Below are 21025 nucleotides of genomic sequence, written 5' to 3'. Positions count from 1 at the left end.
TCCTCAACCTTTGATCCATCTGCTAGTTTGAGGGAGACAATCCTATTCACCAATCTCATGTACTTTATAATATTGTGGAAGAACTTAGTGTTATTGTCATCTTCATTAATCCATGTTTCTCTTGATTTCTATTTCCAAAAAAAATATTCTTTGGCCAATATGTCCTCATACTCCTGCAGAAGTTCTTTCTCCTTCAAGTATAGGTCTTAGGTCATCCGATCATAAATAATCACTTCCTCAAGGATTTGTAATTTTTATTCTAGTTCATTTTTCTTATCAAAATATCCTTAAAGTGTCCTTTACTCCAAACTCCTCACTTCTATTTTATTCTCTTTAAGTTTAGATAAGAAGATGAACATTTTTGAGCCTTCAAAATTACCTTATTTCCACCACTCCTCAACCATAGCAAATTTTTTTGGTGAATTTCAATGGGCTTTTGTGTGGCTTATTGTCCCCCTAGATTTTTCAATTATAGTGGAAAGTGATCAAAACCTAAACAAGGTAATATTTGACACTTAAGACCCAACGGTTTTTTTAGTGGTGAATATTCGCCAATTGAGGAATTGTGTAGGTCAATCACGTTGGGGAATTGGCGAATAAAACCATTATATGAGTGGTCGGATCACCTCGTGTTCATCCAAAATCTGTCCCGTGTCCCTTTTTTTCGCCACCTTTTGGTTGGTGATTATTTTTGAAAAATGGTTTATTCGTCACCAAATCATACACGACTTGAATATTTATTAGTCGTAATTTCACCCTGAAGTTTTCAGACGAATGCAAGAAACCTGTGATGGACATGCATGCATTCACCAATATCGACGCAGGAATTTTTTAAGTTAGAGGGGCCATATTGCCAATAACATTAATTATGTTGTTCTTAAGGCCAACCCCAATTTGCCCCCACTAGTATTGAATGTTAATGCTAGCTCCATAATTCGCTTTCAAATTTAAAATTGCACCACTTTAATCCAGCTCAATTTCGCCAAATTTCTATATCCCAATTGTAGAATGGCATGAAATTTGCCAAAATTTGTTTCATATAAATACTTGAGAAGGTGATATTTTACAGTTTACACCTTGTTCAGATTGGTTTGTACTTCCAGAATCCACATGCTCTTCTTTGGACACAAGTTGTTGAGGAATTCTTTAGATGCATCACCAATAGACCCTATCACTGCGAAACTAATGGTAAGTGACAAAGAATATAAGATTTATGTTAGTGTTTTCCATTTTGAGTTGTTAGTGTCCCTGTGTCTGTCATTTTGATTTCAAAATTTTCTTGTAGCTTAGCTGTTATGGCTAAGTTTTTTCCATTTTAATATGTTATTCTTTACATAGCATGCATTGTTATAATAGTTTGCACTTCCAAAATCCACATGCTCTTCTATGCATGCAAGTTGCTGAGGAATTCTTTAGATGCTGAGTCGCTGATGAACCCTGTCACTATGAAACTAACGGTAATTTACAAAGGATATAAGATTGATGTTAGTGCTTTCCATTTTGAGTTGTTACTATCTATGTGTTTGTAATTTTGATTTTAGAACTTTCTTGCAACTTAGTTGTTATGGCTTAGTTTTTTCCATTTTAATCGGTTATTCTTTACATAGCATGCATTGTTAAAATAGTCTGCACTTCCAGAATCCACATGTTCTTCTCTGGACACATGTTGTTGAGGAATTCTTTAGATGTTCAGTCGTTGATGAACCCTATCACTATGAAACTAATGGTAAGTGACAAAGGATATAAAATTGATGTTAGTATTTGTCATTTTGAGTTGTTAGTGTCTCTTTGTTTGTCATTTTGATTTCAAAATTTTCTTGCAACCTAGTTGTTATGGCTTAGTTTTTTCCATTTTAATCTGTTATTCTCTACATAGCATGAATGGTTACAACAAGCTACAAAGTTTATCTATTTTATTTTTCCCTCTTTTTATCTATTGCAGTATTTCGTAGCCTATAGGAATCAGATTCCTTCTTGCATGGCTTAGTTTTTTCCATTTTGATATGTTATTCTTTACAGAGCATGCATTGTTACAACAAGCTACAAAGTTCATCTATTTTATTTTTTCTCTTTTTATCTATTACAGTATTTTTTAGCATGTAGGAATTAGATTCCTTCTTGCAGTTTTCGTTAGTAAGAGATGTCGAGTGACATGACTTTTAAAAGTGATGGAGGCAGGCCATCCAAACACATAAATAATAATATAAGGTCATACTTTGGCACTCGATCAAGAAGAGCTACAACATCAACACTTGCACCCGATGCCTTTGGCTCTATTGTGGTGAATGTTCCAATGGGTACCCAGAGTAGCAAGACTAAAACAACTTTCTTGGCTGCCAACGTCGGTGAAGCTATTGCTGACAATGTCGCTACTTCTGGCAGTGTCGATGATGTTGTTGTTGATAATGTTTTTTGTTGATAATTCCACATATGCTGGTGTAAATGGTGGTGATGTTGCATCTGATAATGTTGGTGATGCTGCTACTAACAATGGTAGTAGTGCTGCTACTGACGATATCAGTAATGCTGCTGCTATCAATGCACGAAAGAGGGGAAGAAAATCAACAACAAAAATTGGGCGGGAGTGGGATGCAACAAGGTCATTTCAGATAAGTTGGAGTTCAAAGTACACATTCATTGAGCTAGTGCCAAATCTAGAGAAAGGCAAACCTCTAGTAGAATGCTTGTATACAATCTATACTTGGAAATATGGTAAGGAAAAAAACTACAGTTGAAATTGGATACAATAAAAAAACACATCGACAAAGTTTATGAGAAAAAAACCATAGAAAAAAAATAAGTATCAATGGTTAGATGGAAAAACAAGGAAGAATGTAAGCATTTTAGGTATGCAGAGGAATTTAATGCGAGTAAAGAAAAACTGAAGGAGAAAGGAAAACACATGGGTTCACTTGAAGCTCAATTTCAAAAGGTTATGGATGAAACATATATGTCCAAAAATATTCAGTTGGCTACTCTTTTTAATCTTTTGAGTAAAGGTCGTCCTATGATAGACTACTCTGATATTGCTAGATTATTAAGATTTCTCAGTGTTCCAAGATATCCTGCAACTCATTGGTCAGTAAATAGTGGATGGGATTTGGTGAGTTGTCTTGCTGAAGTGGAAATAACTGATCTACGGGAAAATGTAAAGGAGTTGAAAACTATATTGCATTACCTTTAGATGAATTAGAGTGGTGGACAATACTTGTTGGATATGTATGCATGTGTATATTGTCCAGAACTATGTCCGACATCCTCATCTACTCTGTGATGTTAAGCTGGAGAACACCAATGCGCAAAGTATGTATGAACTAGCTAAGAAATCTCTAAATGAAATTTTTGATATGGATGACTTTACAATTTCCAAAAAGCTGGTGTGTGTAGGAGCAGACAGAGCTGCAGTGATGCAAGGTCATAGGAATGGTCTATGCGCAAAGCTACAAATGAGCATTGCACCATATATGGTTCTCGTTCGCTGCATGGTACACAGACTTAATTTAGCATGTAAAATTGTGCACGATCATGAAGAGGAAGCCACAGTTGATGAGCTAATTCACGAACTCTACATGTACTTTTGTCATAGTCCCAAACATTTTTTAGAATTTCAAAATTTTGCTGAAGAAATAACCGATGGTAACAAGCTACTTAAGGATGTTGAAACCAGATGGATCTCCATTCGTGGACCCGTGGAATGAATTTTCTCATAATATAGATCCCTGGTTGGTCTAATGTATGAACAAAGGAAAGATGCTCAATGTGCTACGCTTTTGCATAGGTTAACTGATGTAGAGACACTGTTAACCTTGGCTAGTATTCTCCCCCTGTTGGACCAAATGAACTCGCTTATTAAACAAGCCCAACAAAGAACTATGTATGTTCAATAATATGCTACACTGTGTAGAATGATTGTCATGGGCATCAATAATCAATATCTAAATAATTATCCATTCAATGATGAAGCATTTAGTAAATGGAATCAGATTACAAATTTGGGTTGTGCTGATAATTATTTACGGTTTAATGATCGCGGTGAGTTATGTGTCCTTGTTCTTGGAAAGCAAATACAAATGTTCTACTATGACATGTGTTCCAACACGTGGTCTACTAGAATGAGAGATGGACCTATTACAGTGGAAGATTTCAATGATAATGTGAGTTTTATGAAAACCAATTTACAGAAGATTGCAAAAGAGGTTTCAACACAGATTTTAAAGTGATTCCATCGTGAGGAACTATTAGAAGCTATGTCTATCATCTATCCTAATTTTTGGAGAACGCTTGATCCACAAGATTTTCATAAGAGGCTACTAGAATTGGTGAATTATTTTGGTAAGAGTGCCAATTTCAATATTGATGGAAAGGAAGTGGAAGGAGCTATAAGTAGAACTAAGCTTGTAGAGCAATCTGCCCGTTTTGCAGCAACAATGCATGAACAGGTTAAGGATTTGGATAGTTTGTACCTACTAGGATCAATAACACGACTTTGGGCAAAAATAAGTTAGATCTTAATGTTGCGTGATGAAATCTCAGAATATTTAAAACTGGCTGACTTGTGTCAAACGATGATTTTGGGTTCTGTTGAGGATGAGAGAGTTTTTAGTGCATTGGGATTCTTAAAATCAAAGATAAGAAACAAACTTAACAAGAACTTGAAAGTTTGTTTGAGTATTTATACCAGTCGGTATATTTTGAAAATTTTCCTTATGAGAGGGCGCTCACACACTGGACATCCACAGCTAAAAGGAGAGAGTTAGGCAACATTTTGACTAGAAATGACAATATTAAAACATAGAGATCATCAAGTTCTAGTAGTCATGCTAAGAATAATGCAAGCGAGAAAAATGAAGGGGAGAATGAAAGAGAAAGTGAAGTACAGTTCGACGAGATGAATTGGCAATTGGATTTGAGTCAGTCGTGACAAGTCAACTGTCAGTCAGTGAGATTTAGCATTTTGTAGGAGAGTGTCAAGACCAGACTATTACTAGGTATTTATACTATTTACTGTAATTCATGAATCATGAACGGTATTGCAAAATCCAAATTGATTTCTTTATACCAGTGTAAATCCACGTGCACTTTTTAATTTTTAATTTATAAATTATATATTAATTTACTGCAATATTGAATACCTTTACTGCATTGCATGTTTCATTGTATAATCTTTGTAAAAATTGTCTTCAATTTGGATTTATTAGATTTCCAATTTTTGTTTATCAAATTTGCTTTCCACAGAATTTTGTGGGACTGTCTTATAAACAGTTATCAAATAAATTTTGTAATCGTTTTAATATTTTTTAAGTTACGATTTACCTTTAAACTATTAATTTTTTAAGTCTTCAAGTGGTGGGTCCTAATCCTACTAACAATATGCGATGATGCGAAATAGTGCCTCGTGGGTTTGGTACTATATGAGTGGTTAGTTCTATCACATTTTGTTCAAGATGGGCCTACCACCATAGTACGACAAAGCCACAACTTGCCACAAACCTTCATGGGACCCTCTTATAATCAATTAACAAATAAAGTATTATTCATTCTTTAAATGATGGGTCCTACCACCGATATGAGATTATGCAAAATTATGCCAGGTGTCTCCTTTTATTAGAAATAGATGCAAAATAATCGATTTACTACTACTGATGATCTTCTTGACCGATTAAGATCAACAACTAAGGTTCAAAACTATGGGGTAGGGTTTGTTTTATGCTGCTGTTTCGCGGGTAGTTTTTGCTGGTTCCCCTCAAACATACCTGGTCACTTGATAATTGCATTCAATTTTAGATAATTCAATATTTATGAAGAGTCATAGTTGATGAATTTGTGTAATTCAGATAGTCTGATTGTACAACTCCAAGCATTTGCAATTTAGCATCTAATGAAACTGCAAAGGTTTGAACTTTGACACTACTAAGTGAAGTGTCAAGTAAAAGTAAGTTGGCGTTTTGTAGTTCGGTTTGATTTTTTCTATCTATGAAAGGGTTTTTTCAGTATTTTAGGCTTAGTTTTTGAAAAGTAGTACTCAGATTGCGATTTTGCAAGATCATAAATTTTGAATACTCAATTTCATTTTGGAAGCATTGTTTGCATATTTTTTAAATTCCATAAGCTTAAATAGGATGAGTGGAAATTCAAGAAGAGGTTAAGCTAATTCTAAGAGGACCCTGGATGAAGATATTATTGCTTAATTTCCTAGTTCTTTGAAAAGGGGAAGGCATGCCTAGGTTACGGATATTATATTTGATATAGTTGTGTACAAGGCAACATCATGTGGGGATCCTTACACGTTGATTAGTGGAATGGATTTGTTCGTATTTTTTTACAACATGAGTAGAGCCCCAACTCCCATGAATAATGCATGGAGATTGCATTTGGGAAGGCTTGTCATCCCAAATATTTTTGTCAATGTAGACTTAATAAGAGTCGTGTCAAAAAGATATAATCCGAACAGTCGATCTGTCTCGAAAGAGAAGGGTGTTTTGTTGGTCAAGTTTGACAAGGAATCTATTTCTGAAATATTTATGTTAAATTCTATTGCCTAGGTGTGGGTGCCCATTGATTTTCTATCTCTAGGGAGGGAATACGACAGGGATAAATGCAGCTTCAAGGTTAAATGGCTTCCATTTCATAAAAGGAAGAAGGGGGACGAGAAGCCTATTGCATTTTGGAAGACAAATGTTGAGCCCTTTGATTATGAAATTTTTGAGGATTATTTCATATACACTTACTTTGCACTTTGCCAAGTGTTTTGAATCGATGTAAAGTCCAAGATGCCTATGCATCTTATGATGTTGGCTACCGAAATCCAGCACCCTTATAGAAACACCTTCTTTGACTTTGCCTCATTCATTTCCAATGTTATTTGTTAATATTATTTCAAGATTGCTTGTAGGTGGTATTTTGATAAAGTGGCAGCTATTTATTTTGATTTTCAACATTTTCCCATTCATCAATGTGCACACCAAGTGGTGTCTCGGTGTTGCCTTGAGTCACTTGCTTTTATTTCTCAAAATTGAGAGAACGCGGAGCTGCCACATGGCTCAGGTTTTTATATCGGTATAAGCTTCTCGGCCCCGCCATCCATTGTGTAAAGTTGAAGACACTTGGTGTCCCCATGTTGCATGATCTGTTTCTCTTTTTGTGCTCAACTTTAGATCTCCCTAGAGTCACCGCATGTCATCCATGGTAGTTTGTGAACTAGGAGGCGGTTTTCCTCTTGTTGGGTGGGTGTAGGAATCGCCATGACATGGTTGAGATAACAACTTCAAGGGTTTTTTCGCTGAGTAGTATCTCACGGTTGGCCATGCTAGGTTTTCTTGTCAGAAGCGGTTGCTAGGATGTTGCTAATTCCGTGAGCTATCAGTTAGGAGCCGAAGGCTCTATTTATGCCTTCTTTTGCTTGCTTTGAAGAGTTCAGACTTTTAGAGAGATTTTAGGCTTTAGCTCATTAAAGAAGGCTTTATGTTGATTTAATTTGGTGAATGATAGACATGTTACATTATGCCTATGGCCTTTGTGATTGTTTTATTTGAAGCTTAATATATTGACTTTTGTGTTGTTTTCAAGTTCAATAACTTCTACGATATTTGAGTTGTGAGACTCCGCGGATTAAACTATGTTCTGAGACTTGTTATTTGTTGGATGAATGGTTAATATCATTTTATGTTGAAACAGTTTTGTTGAGTTACTCTCTCGAATGATTCTGAGCATGTAGATTGTTGAATGAGTTTTAAAGCCGCATGTCTCTGGGTTTTATATGTTGTTAATTCTTTTCCAAAATATTTTTGCGTATCGCCTAAGTAATGTAGATCATTTATTTTATGTCTCCTTCTTCCCTTTTATTCCCCAATTATATGAAGAGTTGGCTTCTTAAACCCAGAGGTCATTCAGTGAGTTTTGCACAAAAGGTCCCCCATCACTGAATCTCCCATAAGGTTGTTAGCATTTAAGGTAAAATTAAGAGTCAACAATTCTTTCTCTAGCATGTCCGATGGGACTATAATTTTGAACACGCCTAAGCTATTTAATGAGCCACATACCTATTACCAGGAGCCAGACAGCTTTAAATCCTAGTTTGCTCCTTCTACCCCTGGTAAGCGTCCATTCACCCGCAACCACTTCCTCCTGAAACCCACATACCTTCCTTGTGGTTGTTCCCATAATAATTTCTCAGATTCCCCCTAGAAACTTCATGACGTGGAACAACAAAATCCCTCTCATTCCTCTTGTTCGACCTATGGTATGGGGGCCAATTCCCTCTGATGCGCTAAAAGTTGTCCCTAAATTCACTGGAGAATGTCCCAAGACCCCTGGGGAGCATCTATAAGATGTGGCCAATGTTTGTACCGTCCATAACATCATTGACCAAAATATAGCTTTGATATTTCTCGTGGCTTCATTCAAAGGGAAATCTCTAGATTGGTACAGATCCCTTGGTCCAAATTCTATAGCCAATTGGGATCAGCTGGGTGATCGCTTCTTTCAGAGATTGTCCGACAAGGCCAATAGGTCATCCCTAATGCATCAATTGATTACCATAAAGAGATCCCCTCAGGAAGCGGTGGCAGAATTCAATTTAAGGTTTCAGAGGACCTGGCAAAGAATATCGTTGTCCGCCCATCCACTTGTGGATATGGCATTCATTTTTTATTTGAAAGCCTTCAACTCTGATATATTCATGATGATTCAATATCTTGGGAGAAATACCCACCCGAATGCGTTTGATTTTACAATCCAAGCAGAAGATAATCTAATCAATGCTGGGAAGCTTGCACCTCGACTACTCATGCTGGTCTTTCTTGAGATATCAAATCAAGTCCCTAAACCAGTTGTGCCAAGGACATCTTCTCCCCAATCTATGTATGTGTACCCCAGACCCCAACAAGAAAATCCGCCCCCACCCTCATCTTTGGCTACAGAGGTCAGGGATATGAAAAATTTGTTGAGATCTTTCTCGAATGAAATCGTCAATCTAAAGAGGTCCCAATTCCCACTTGCTAGACCCCCTTTCCAACAAAATTTCCAAGGGAATAGACCCGTATATATACAAAACCAATATGCAAATAACCGAACTTCCCTAAGTCAGTCAAACAATTAGATAGTTCTGGTACCCAATCCTTTGTAGACTGTCTATCCTAACACTGACAAAGAGTTGACCGTGGGATAAAAGAATCTAGCAGATGATACTAATTCTTGGTGTTTCCCATGTAACAACACCCACGCACCAAGAAATTTTCCAAGTGGCAATTTACAACAAAAAAGTTGGAGATCAATGGAACCTAAGTGTGGCTTCAGATAATTCAGATTACGCATCCCCTGGCATGGACAATGTGTCTCTCATTGCCTAGATGCAAGGTAGGTCAATGGAGTAGGAAATGGAGATAGCTCTAGACCATGCACTATTCTCTTGGATGGAGGACGAAGATGTCGTGCTCACAAATGGCACAGCCACATCAAGCTCGGGGGATCCTCAAGTGCAATCAGATTATAACCTTCAGTCAAAAAGGTGCTTCACGGGAGAGAATATAGGCATGTAGGGGAGATTTACCGTAGATAAAGCTCCTGAACAACTCGCAATTGCTACCATATACCCATTAAAGGAATTTATCCCTTATAAGATGAGAGAGATAAAGATGCCAGTGCCATTAGTGTTGGATGTGGTGGAGCAGCTAAAGAAAGCCTTGACCAATGTCTCCTTATGGGATCTCCTTAGAATCCCAGAGTAGAAGATTCAGTTGAAAGAAGCTCTGTTTGAGGTGGGGAAAACTAGAAATGGAAATACTACTAATCCTTCGTGGGTCAACGAAGAAAGATTTTAGCCTCCCATAGAAAGATCGCGCTCACCGATCATGTTGACAAATGAGGCCATACCTCCTCAATCCCAAGTGAAAGGTAAGCCTAAACCAAATCCTTTCTATTGGACCCTCATAGTAGGAGATAAGCTTTTACATAATTCTATGATAGATACTAGTGTCAGCACCATCATCATGCCTAAGAAATTGTTGAGGTTTTAAATATCAAATATGAGCCTTTAAATAGGGGTGTTATGCAACTAGATGAGAAGAATAAGGTCCAAACCGTGGGTCTTATCAAAAGCCTTCCGCTGATGTTGTTCGCATGTCCTAGTGTCACCGTGCCTAAAAGTAGTAGTTATTGAGATCTTGCCTGTTTTTGGTGTCTGCCTTTCTCGAGACTTCACCACCAAAAAGGAGGTTACCTATCCCTAGACTGGTCCCACCTTATCCTTTGAACCCAGCGTGGTGCTAAACTCAAAATTCTTTCAGAATCCCTTCAAACTAAGCACGTAGCAGATTAGACTATGCTCAACTTTGAGCCAACTCATACCTCCATCTCCAATGAAGAGAGGAAAATGGTAGAACTTCTTGAGGATGACGAGTTGACTAGGGATATTCCACCAAAGCAAGAGGTTTTTCTCAATGAATTCATAAATTCTAATCCATACTCCAACTATCATGCCATAGGTCTTGGTACTTACTACATTTTTAATAAAGATCAAGTCATCCCAAAACCAACTAAAGAATCGTTGACCAAAGAAGAGTTGTATTATGTACTCTGGATCTTACACTTTGATGGCACAAGATGCAAAGTAGGTTTAGGGGTTGGGATTTGCCTTACTTCACCTTTGGGTGAACAAATTTTGAAGTCTTTTCGCCTACATTTTTCTTGCTCCAACAATGAAGCAAAATATGAAGGACTGATCCAAGGCTTAATCTTGACAAAAAGGATGGTTATAAAGTAGATGAAAGTTCTGGGCGATTCTTAGTTGATCGTACACTAGGTCCGAGGAATCTCTAGCACCAAACACATCTGTATGAGATCCCACCACTATAGGACATGGGATCTAATCGAAAGATTTGATGCTTTCAACATCCAGAGGATTCCTCAAAAGACAAATTCATCCACTGATCGAATGGTTACTATTAGATCATAATTTGATTCTGTTGTGGACCTGCTTGTGTTACTACTTATCAAATTTCCATTAGTTTTATATTCAAAGTCATACTATATATTCTAGTCGATTAGTATTACCGAATCATGCAGTCGGTACACACAAAGAAGTCAGTATGAATAGTCTAGTCGGTTACAGAAGAAAGTAGTCACAGAATGCAGTATTCACCGAGTTGTTTACCGAGTATTGTTTCATGGCTATCGAGCAGTAAAGATAACTCACCAAGTTGATATTCACTAAGTGAAACATTTTACTAGATACATTGAACCTGGACATGCACATGAAAACGTGTTACAAGATCGAGGCACATCTAACCGTTTTTACATTGGAAATTGCACTAGAAGATTATGTTTGATTGCAAGGTCAAATCTAACTAATGAAATATTTTGTTTAGTTACTCATTTGAGGAATCTTTTTGTAAGATCAAAGCAATGAATTAGATCACCGCTCTAAGAGATCTATTTATACAACATGGGAAGAAATAAATGAGTATGAATGAATGTGTATGAGAGTATGTGTGTGTATGCATGAAGGAAGATTGTTACAGAGACACAGAGAGGTCATCGAGAAGGTTATCAGTGAACAGTCGAAGAATAGAGTAAATAGAAGGGTTTACTGAGTTACGATATGGGTTTCCGAAGTATGCTACAAGCTAGGTAATCTTATTCTGAGCACATAGAATCTGCTATAACATTTCAGATGTAAAGTTGCAGATATTTGTAATGACTCTATTGTAATATTTTGAAGTTGTAAGAGATACCTTTAATAGGGTAAAAGACTCTAACCAAGTCTATAAATTGTAAATCCTCTAATCAGGTACAACATTTATATAGTGTTGTGAAATCCTTTAGTAAGGTAGATCTAATAGATCTTGTTACTCCTAATAGGGTAAGCTATCAGAAATAGCTAAATGTAGCTCTAATCGAGCAATCTTTATCATTGCAGTAGTGAAGTTGTGGGTGCCATCCCCACCGCAATTTTTCTCTCTAACTAAGAGTTTCTACGTGACCAAAATATATGTGTTATGGAGTGAATCATGTATGATTGTTATCTGTTTGTTTTAACTTTATTTTATGTTACTGCACTATTCTATTTATGCATAACAGTAAGGTTATTATTAAAGAAAAGTTTTGGAGTACTAATTCACCCCTCCCCTCTCAGTACATTAGCTTTCCATATTGGGCCTAACAATTGGTATCAGAGCTTGAATCTTGGAAAAGGGTTTAACTACCTAAAGAGAAAGATCTTATCAATGGAAGGCTACAAACAATCTTGGAGGATTGTGTATCTATAAGAAGAGCTAGATAATGCAAATCAAGTGATTGCAGACATGCAGAGGCAAATGCAAAAATCTCTAAAAGTAAGGAGAAGATTATCTGATGACTTGTAGGATTCTCAAGAGCTAGTGGAACAAATCGAGACATCATCTGAGAACAGTATATCTGAAGAGATTGAAGAAATGATTGGAATGTTGAAAGAAAAGAACAAAGCATTGGTTGATCAACTAAAAGCAATGAAAAGAGAACATGAACATTTCAGTACACAGATGATTGAAAATCTAGATGCATTAAGGATAGCTGAGGATAAAGCAAGAGATCTACAAAGGGAGAAACAACAACTTGGAGCTCTAGTATCTGATAAGGATGATGAAATCATAAGGTTAACTGGTATTCAACAAAATATGATAGATCAACTAGGTTATGCACATCATGAAGCAATTCTAAAGAATGATGAAAATCAATCATTGAAACTTGAAGTATCAAGGTTGACTGGTGAACTTGAAACATAGAAGAAATCCAAAGAAACATTAGAGAAAAGTTATGAAGCATCAAAGATGTTGGATGAACAACTGAATACAAGAAGACCCTACAAAGATGGAGGACTCGGTTACAAAGGAAAAGAATCAATCGAGAAAGGAATTCATACTACCAAGAGAGGAGAATCATCAAAGCAAGCTGGAAACAGGAATAACATCAAAAGGAAGAAGTCTATTTGCTACTACTATGGAAATCAAGGTCATAGTACCAACATATGCCAGATCAAAAAAGGTAAGCAACCAAATATCACTAAGCCCAATGAATATTGTTACAATTGCAATAAATATGGTCACGCATCTAATCAATGTAGGACAAAGTCTGTTAACAACTATCAGAAAGCAAAATTCAAAGGGTTTTGTAGAAACTGCAATAGATATGGATATAGTACCGAGAAGTGTTGGTCTAAGAAAAAGAACTACATACGGTATCCACACCGAGCAAACACTAGAGGTTACCAATCTCACACAGATCCTTACCGACAATATGTAGCAGTACCATGGGATTACAATACAAGGATATGGTGCAAATGTTGTGGAAGATATGGACATATTATTGCCAACTGTTTTATAAGGTTTGGAATGAACAACCAAAGATCATGGAGAAATCCTGGTATGGCATGTTTTCATTGTCACAAAGTTGGACATTTAGCTGGAGATTGTAGAGATCAACCTAGAAGAGACACTGAAGAGATAAAAGAAAAATTCAAGATGATTTGGAAAAAGAAGGAAACTATGTCAGATGAAGAAAGAACCTTACCTACCGAGTTGGGTGCACCTATTTAAAATTATTCAAGAAAAGGTATGAAGGGACTGCATTCTCTAAAGGTTAAATCACAATAGTTCCTATTCTATTATGTACAAAATTCAAAATCTGCATAGTTAAGGTGTAATTAGTCAGTTTATATACTATACAGGAAACCTTTCAAGTCAGTGTATACAGGAAACCTGTCAAGTTGGTTAATAAAGGAAAGTTGGTTACTCGGTTAAAACATAAAAAGGAGTCAATCAGTAAAAGGTGAATTGAGTGCATTTAATGTCTTGACCTAACTTGCATGGAGCCTGATAAGGTATTTTTTAGTACTTAAAAGTGTTTTCGTGGTCATTTTCATTCACCAAGCTTTCGAGAAGTAGAGCAGAGTGAATCAAAGCGATCAAAGTTCATTCAGAGCGAATTTCGAGGTATTTACATCAAATCTATTCACTGTTTAGTTGGCTTCCGATCTAGTCAAATTGCTATTGTCCACCGAGTGTGAAGCGTCAGTCATTTGTAAACCCTAAGGATAATTTGTCAAATCTTACTTGAAACCTACCATGGCGCCCAAGATCCAAGACCCCGTAGTTGTCAAAAATGTGGAGAAGCCCTCGCTGAAATATTCTTTAACTCCCAAAGTTGCCTCTGAACCGGATGACAAAACTGCATTTTCACTCATCCCGAATCGAGTCTTGTTAGTAGAAGATGTTAGATTCTTCACCAAATGTCGTGTTGAGGAACTCGGTCATGTCAAGATTAGTGACACATATGATGAACTTTGCACTGATGGCAAACTGGATAGCAAATTTGAGCATATCAAAATCAAGGGATTAACTGAAGCCCTAGTCTATCCCCGTGTGTTCAAACCCCAGTGGGTTAAGTTTGTCTTGAGCAGAGTACATGATGATTTCATGTGGCTACAGGAGCAACCGTTTAAGATCACTAAGGAAGTCATTCACCTGATCACCGGGTATCCCATCTATGATCATGCACAAGCACAGAAAATGATATCACAAAAAGAGCTAATTAGTTGAACTAGAGTAGAATCTGATTATCGAGGACTGAAATTGAATAATGTCACTGATGTAGAACTCAAGTTTGCAATTAGAGTAATTGGTTACTGTTTCTTCCAATCTGCAAGGGAAAACAGTGTACCATGTGTTGTAGTTGACTTAGCCTACAAAATAGTGAAGAAGGGAATGAAAGTAGACTTGTGTGAAGTGCTACTGAAGAACTTGTTTGAGAACCTGAACACAATAAGGAAGCCGAAAAAGAACAACTCAGCAAATACACTAAAGTTCGGTTCACTACTTGTATGTATGTTTTTCTACTTTGAGAAGTTCTTTCCCTCAGTCGGTAAAGTAGTATGGGAGCTACACTGACCTATCACCCATCAGATTAATGACTTCATAAAGAAGTTAGGTGATAAATTTAATGATATCATGGATGATTACTTCAGCAAGTTCCAAGAGAAAATGCACAACAGGTACAGGATTCCACCACAGCTAGTAAAAAAATACAAGGACAAAATATTTTTTGAGGTCAACACTGATTATTGTTATGTAAATGCTGTTGAACTGAGGACTCAATCGTTGCAACCAATGGGTTATGAGATTGATTATGATATTACATAGCAACAAATTGATGCCTACTTATCATTGCCAAGGCATGCAACCGAACTAAGGTATGGAACCTATGAAGAGGTGAAGGAGAAAGTAAAAATTAGCATTGTAGTACCTAAGGCTAGAAGAAAAGCTACAAAAATGACAAAGGTTTTATCTGAGAAATTTGGAGAAGAATCCTCCTCAGTTGTATCACCAAGTAAGAAGAAAAAGAGTGTTACTACACCAAAAGTAACCAAGACCTATAAGAAATCTACTCGAAAACTCATTTTGGCAAAAGAGTCGAGTGATACAGAGTCTAATGATGCAAATAAATTCTAGATTGTGAAAAGCAAAAAGGTAAATATTCACAGTGTTGAAATTTTTTGTGCCAATCTTAAAGAATACGGTGGATTTGCAGGATTTAGATATGTTAAGTATGAGACTAGGAATAATGATGAGAAGCGACAGATTGAAGAAGTTGTCATCTGTACACTTCTGAAGTTTCGGCTAGCTCCATTAGAACTAGCAAAGTCACTTCCAAGTGAACTATACTTACATATTGATAACAGATGGAAATATGCAATGGACTCAGAGAGACAAATAAGAGAAAGAAGTCTAGTCTATCTATTTCCTGATATGTCCGTAGTAGAAATAAAGGAGCATTTGACCACATACAATTCTAAATTTCTTATCAAACAGAGAGCCTTAAAATTGATGAATGGGCTATACATTGTTGTGAAGAATGAGACAAAATCCAAGTGGCAGGAGATCTTCAAACAAAAGGATGTCAGTGAACAATCTCAAATTGAAATTGTTGATGTCACCGAGCAAGATCTAGATGTCACCGAGAAAGGTCCAGACCCGATTGACACTATTCAAATTGATGAAGATGTAATGGAAGAAGCAACAGCGGAGCAGGAAATGATTGAAGGCACTACCTATGCAAAACTTGTCTCTAGTGAATTTGTCTTAGAAGAAGTTCAACCTTATCCACCAGTGAAGCCACCTATCTCAACTGAAGCTCCCAAGGACATAGAGAAAGGCACCAAAGGTACCAAATCTGAAGCAGCAGATGATACAACCAAAGATCAGATGTCTCAAGCACAGACAAGCACTTCAAATGTTACAGCTGAGACCCCTAGCACCGAGCCACCCAAGGACACTACAATGGCTACAGGAACCGACCAAAGTGTTGCATCTACCAAGCAACCTACCGAGGGTCAGCAAGCCTCTCAAGCACTTGTTTTAGTGCCACCGCCCAAAGGAAAAGAAAGGAAGGTGAGAAAGCATAGTTTCAAATTTGACTTGTCTAAATCGATAGCGATGCCCAATGTAGACATCTCCAAATTGAAAGGGCAAGCACTCACTGAATTTGGTGAACTATGCAAAGCAAAGGCCAAATAGGAGAAGCAAATAGCCATACAAAAGAAGAATAAAGTACTTCAGAAGGTTAGGACACTACTAACAGAAATGCTACCTTCAGCAATAGTGTCAACCGATGCAGCCATCCATATTCAATTGGATGAACTCCTAAATCAGATTGAAACATCTAGAGTTGATGCATCTGAGTACTTAAGCAAGCTCAAGGATAAAGAGCTTACTGCTAAAATGATAGAGGAAGTACAAAAATCCATTGTTGTTGGCAAGGTAAAACTTGTCAAATTCATTGCTGAGTTGTCCCCTCAACTCAAGCATATTCTTTATTTATTCCAGAAACTGTGTACATTTTCCTTATTCATTAAAGATGTCAAAAATAAAACTGATGCAATTGAGAAAGAGATCACCGATCTCTCAACTAAGTTGACCACTGAGCCTAATTTAGTTCAGCTTTTTTATACAAAGCTTCAACAGCTCATGGGTCAACAGTTAGAGCTCATGAATGAAGAGCATAAAATCAGGATGGACATAATGACCCTTCAGACATTATTCCTTCCTCATCTCTCATCAGTACAGGAATTGATCAATAGAGCTACATGCCTATCAGCTACACAAGAGGGAAGCACTCTTGATCGCTTAATATCACTCTTAGTTGATATTCAAGCACAAAATTCCTTAATGGAAAGTGTAAAGGATTCACTCTCAGTCACCCTCACCGACGCCCGGACCAAGTATAAGTCTATTTTTGATCAGTTACCGCCTCCAGATGGAAATTAAATTTTTTATGTTTGCCAAAAAGGGGGAGTAATATTATGATACTACATAGAGGAAAGTAATACCCGGCAAAGGGGGAGTAATTCTATATTTTGAGAGTGATACCGTTTTGGTAACACAGTTTTGAGTATTGTATACAAGGGGAGTATACCAAGCAGATTATACAGAGCATTCAGAGCACTCAAGCACAAAACTGAACTGAGTAGCAAAATTCAAAGTTATGTATAGAATAATGATAAGGGGAATATATCTGCATATACTATTTCATTGACTATTGTATATATTTTCAAGTGTAGTCATTTTGCAAGTATATAGTTTTTGAGTTATGACTTTGAAAGTAGTTTTTGTCAAACATCTCAACTAATGTCAAAAGGGGAGATTGTTACTACTTATCAAATTGCCATTAGTTTTATATTCAAAGTCATACTATATATTCTAGTCGGTTAGTATTACCGAATCATGTAGTCGGTACACACAGAGAAGTCGGTATGAACAGTCTAGTCGGTTATAGAAGAAAACAATCACAAAATGCAGTATTCATCGAGTTGTTTACCGAGTATTGTTTCATGGCTACCGAGCAGTAAAGATAACTCACCGAGTTGATATTCACCAAGTGAAATGTTTTACTAGATACATTGAACCTGGACATGCACATGAAAACGTGTTACAAGATCGAGGCACATCTAACTATTTTTACATTGGAAATTGCACTAGAAGATTATGTTTGATTGCAAGGTCAAATCTAACCAATGAAATATTTTGTTTAGTTATTCATTTGAGGAATCTTTTTGTAAGATCAAAGCAATGAATTAGATCACCATTGTAAGAGATCTATTTATACAGCATGGGAAGAAAGAAATGAGTATGAATGAATGTGTATGAGTGTATGTGTGTGTATGCATGAAGGAAGACTATTACAGAGACACAGAGAGGTCACCGAGAAGGTTATCAGTGAACAGTTGAAGAACAGAGTAAACAAAAGGGTTTACTGAGTTACAATATGGGTTACCGAGGTATGCTACAAGCTAGGTAATCTTATTCTGAGCACATAGAATCTACTATAACATTTCAGATGTAAAGTTGCAGATATTTGTAATGACTCTATTATAATATTTTGAAGTTGTAAGAGATACCTTTAATAGGGTAAAAGACTCTAACCAAGTCTATAAATTGTAAATCCTCTAACCAGGTGCAACATTTATATAGTGTTGTGAAATCCTTTAGTAAGGTAGATCTAATAGATCTTGTTACTCCTAATAGGGTAAGCTATCAGAAATAGCTAAATGTAGCTCTAACCGAGCAATCTTTATTATTGCAGTAGTGAAGTTGTGGGTGCCATCCCCACCACAGTTTTTCTCTCTAACCAAGAGTTTCTGCGTGACCAAAATATATGTGTTATGGAGTGAATCATGTATGATTGTTATCTGTTTGTTTTAACTTTATTTTATGTTACTGCACTATTCTGTTTATGCATAACAGTAAGGTTATTATTAAAGAAAAGTTTTGGAGTAATGATTCACCCCTCCCCTCTCAGTATATTAGCTTTCCATATTGGGCCTAACAGCTTGCCAGTCCCCAAACAGTATGTGTGATTGTTCGACCAGCTATTCCTGACAATGACACCCACTGGAAAGTTTTTAAAAGTGAAGAGAAAATCACTTTGTTCATTCAAAACTTAGGAGAGTTTGTTGGTCAATTGCAACCTAAGGTAAAGGGAGCTTGTGTGGATAAGATCATTCAACTAAAATCCAACAAGCTCCCAAACAAATTGATCACCCTAGAATTTTTTTTTGACCATGATGATGCCAAAAATGACAGGCAAAAACTTACAGCTGATAAGAGTGACTACGTCGAAATGTCAGTAGGGAACAAGAAAATTCTCAAGGTCGGAAAGGAAGTTCTCTCAAAAGATTGAGAGAGACTGGCTTGATATTGTGATGAATATGTGGGCATGCTAGCATGGTCATATGAAGATTTAAAAGGGCACAATTCTAGCATCAGTCAACACACCATTGAGCTCGCTGATGGGTTCAAAACGGTTCGACAGAAGCAAAGACCTATCAATCCAAAAATTGAGTTCCTTATAACTCAGGAATTGAAAAAGCTGATAGAATCAAAGATCATCTATCCCATCAAGAATAGTACATGGGTATCCAATTTGGTGTCAGTCATAAAAAAGAATGGAAATATCTGGCTTTGTGTAGATTTTTGAGACCTGAACCAAGCATCTCTAAAAGACTATCATCCTTTGCCACTAATGGAACAGTTGTTAATCACGATAGAAGGGTTAGAGTTGTTCTCAATGTTGGATGGTTTCTCAGGTTACAACCAAGTATTGGTGAAGCCAGAAGTTCAGCATAAAACAACCTTCACAACCAAATGGGGAATATTGGCTTATCAGAAAATGTCATTTGGTTGTCAAATGGCGGTGCAACTTTTCAAAGAGTTATGGATCTGGATTTCAAGGAGCTCATTAACAAAATCATCCTCATATATTTGGATGACTTGACCGTCTTTTTAAAACACAAAGAAGATCACTTCGATCATCTTGAACTAGTGTTCCAAAAGTGTCTAGAGTTTGGAATCTCCTTAAGCCCAAAGAAATGCATCTTTGGGGTCCCACACGGAAAATTACTAGGGCACGTAATGTCAAAAGAAGGAGTTTCCATTTATCTATATCGAGTGAAGGAAATAAAGGAGCTCCCTCTTCCATTCAACAAAAAGGGCATTCAGTCCTTCCTAGGTAAGGTTAACTTTGTTAGCCGCTTTATCTTAGACTTTGTTGGGATGGTGAGGCCTATCACTCTAATGCTTAAAAAGGAAACACATTTTAAATGGACTCCTGAAGCTAAAGAGGCTTTCGAGAAGATCAAAGATGCCATCTCTTCAACCCCCATGTTATCCAACCCCGATATGTCAAAAAAATTATAATGTATGTTTTCTCTAGCCATTATAGCATTGTTGTGGTTCTAACCAAGAAAGATGCAGACAAAAGAGGTGAACACCCCATAGCTTTTCATTCCAAAACTCTGAAGGAATATGAGGCTAAGTACAATTTTTTTTGAAAAGAAAGCTTTGACCATCTTCAAAGGCCTAAAATAGTTTAGGCATTTTATCGCTTGTAATAAGACTACTGTGTATGTCGTCCACCCTTCAGTTAGATAATATATCATGAAAGGTGACATTACAGAGAAGAGGGTGAACTGGATTACCAAAATCCTGGAATATGACATTGATGTCAGACCCACCAAGGTAATCCATGACAAAGGTTTGTGTGAGTACATATCCCAAGAGCTTGAACCCCAATAAGGTGAGGTTTCTCTAGGGGAAGTTGTAATGGTCACGTCCGAACCAACAAAAGCGTGTTGGATGGAGACTCAGAAACATTTTATGAAGACTGAGATTTCTCTTGAAGGCCTCCCTCCCAAAAAGAGGAGATTTTACAGATGCAGAACAATAGCTTCTGCCTGGTAGATGAAGTACTTTTTATGAGAAATGTCAACGAAATCTTGCTCCGCTCCGTGAACCAGGGACAAGCTATTAAGATTCTATATGGATTTCATTATGGTTCATCAGGAGGCCACTTTTCAGCACAAACCGCCATCATTAAGATCACTCGTGCTGAGTACTTTTGGCCCTCTATTTTTAAAGATGTGCACACCTTGGTAAGGGATTACAAATAATATCAGTACTACAGTGGTAGGGGTAGAAAGGCGACAATGTCGCTCAGGCCC

Source organism: Cryptomeria japonica, chromosome 11 (assembly GCF_030272615.1).
Source record: "Cryptomeria japonica chromosome 11, Sugi_1.0, whole genome shotgun sequence".
In the NCBI taxonomy this organism is placed as follows: domain Eukaryota; kingdom Viridiplantae; phylum Streptophyta; class Pinopsida; order Cupressales; family Cupressaceae; genus Cryptomeria; species Cryptomeria japonica.
Note: the sequence above shows the minus strand (reverse complement) of the source record.